At 35.8% G+C, this 1,517-nt stretch overlaps 2 long non-coding RNA genes across 2 annotated transcripts in view; one reads left to right on the top strand and one right to left on the bottom strand.

The window, feature by feature from the left end:
- Positions 1–323: 323 nt before the first annotated feature.
- On the bottom strand, positions 324–1,163 carry LOC106792515. Its single transcript, XR_001382304.1, has 3 exons — positions 897–1,163; positions 473–732; positions 324–391 (listed from the first exon to the last, which is right to left on the bottom strand). It is a non-coding gene; the product is annotated as an uncharacterized LOC106792515 (long non-coding RNA).
- The window catches only part of LOC106792516, a 4,629-nt gene continuing 3,578 nt past the window's right edge, over positions 467–1,517 (top strand). The window contains exon 1 of the long non-coding RNA XR_001382305.1: positions 467–617. This is a non-coding gene — a long non-coding RNA (uncharacterized LOC106792516). The remainder of the gene's footprint in view (positions 618–1,517) is intronic.

Genomic DNA, 1,517 nt, shown 5'->3' with positions numbered 1-1,517 from the left:
GACTCCTCTCGAGCAGTCTACCGGCAACTCTTATACTTATAACACATAAACTCTACTCTTAAAGTATTTTGTACTTATACATTTTTGCTTGAAAGTCTCTCTTCCAAATACAACAACCTCTTATATAAGACAAGTCTTTTTCAAGATAAGTCTTCCTTATACGTTAACAAACTTCAACAAAAGAGTAGTCTTTCTCAAGATACTCTTCTTTATTATTATTCGGTTAACTTGGAAGACAGACTTTTTCAATGGTTATTGTAAATTATTAACTAATAGTTAATAATTTACTCAATTCACAATTTTGTACAATTGTTATATTATAAGAGTACGTTCTTTCATCTTTATAATACTGCGTTCAGTTTACGTTGTTCTGTGACACGTCGTTTTCTTTCTAATATTGTGAACATAAATTTTGTAAACTGAGTGTATAATCTCGAATATCAACTGTTGTTTAGAGTATACTTTATTTTACCAAATATCGTGTGTTGTGAATTGGAATTAAGCTCCTGTTGGCCAAAATCCTCAATTGTTATCAGGGAGGTCTATCCAAATTACTGACGGAATCAACATCTATCAACCATCTTCTTCAACATCTATCAAACAACAGCGGCGCCAAGGTAAGTAAAATATTCTACTTATTTTGGGATTAAGGCTCCTCTTGCCCAGATCCCGAGTAAAATCCGGCTCCACGGATTGACTCAAAACAGGGTACTCTTCCTAACCGAGTAAATTCTGAAAAGATTGACCGGGAAAACGGAAGATTAGAATTTGTTTTTGCTTGTAGCGTGTTCAATAATATTCGGAAATAACTAATTCACTAGGGAAAAATATTATATAAATATTTTATTATAAAACGTATCAAAAAGAACTTCTACAAAATATGTAATAAACTTAACAAAATCTTAAAGAGGAAAAAGGAAGTAGTAACTAGTTTCACGTCTTTGTTTACTGCTCATAAGTACGCGGTGTCTAGCTCGGTGGTTGGAACGGAAGAGACTGAATAGTAACGATTGTTTATTAACGTGGTGTTTTTCTAGTTCTTTAGTTTCGTCACAAGAGGCGTGACGGTAGGAGTGCCGGAGGCGCCAGGCTTTGGCGTGACGGCCACATGCTCCTCTTGACAACCCCATCTGGGACGTCACAGGAGGTTAAAACTGGTAGCAGTTTTGGTAGATAATAATATGATTCTCCGAAGTTCATAGGGAGACCTGCCTTACCGACAATTTGTACAATTTTTAATAAAATCACTAATGTCCTTTTTCAAATTTGGCCAATGATATTTACGTCGAATTTTATTATATGTTTTTGTGACGCCTTTGTGCCCACCAATAGGCGAGGAGTGGCATTCGGCAAGGATGTCCTCCCGCAGTTCTAACTTAGGAACTAAGATTTGGTTTAAACAGATAGTAATACAGCAATTTTCTGATTCAAACGTGTTACATAATTACCTTTGAATCCGAGGCCATAATATGCCGTCCAAGCATTGTGTCTTGGCGATGCTAACGGATTTTAAGTTA

Source organism: Polistes canadensis, unplaced genomic scaffold, assembly GCF_001313835.1.
Source record: "Polistes canadensis isolate GaletaPanama2010 unplaced genomic scaffold, ASM131383v1 scaffold_453, whole genome shotgun sequence".
Lineage (NCBI taxonomy): Eukaryota > Metazoa > Arthropoda > Insecta > Hymenoptera > Vespidae > Polistes > Polistes canadensis.
Note: the sequence above shows the minus strand (reverse complement) of the source record. Positions and strands in the feature narration are given on the sequence as shown.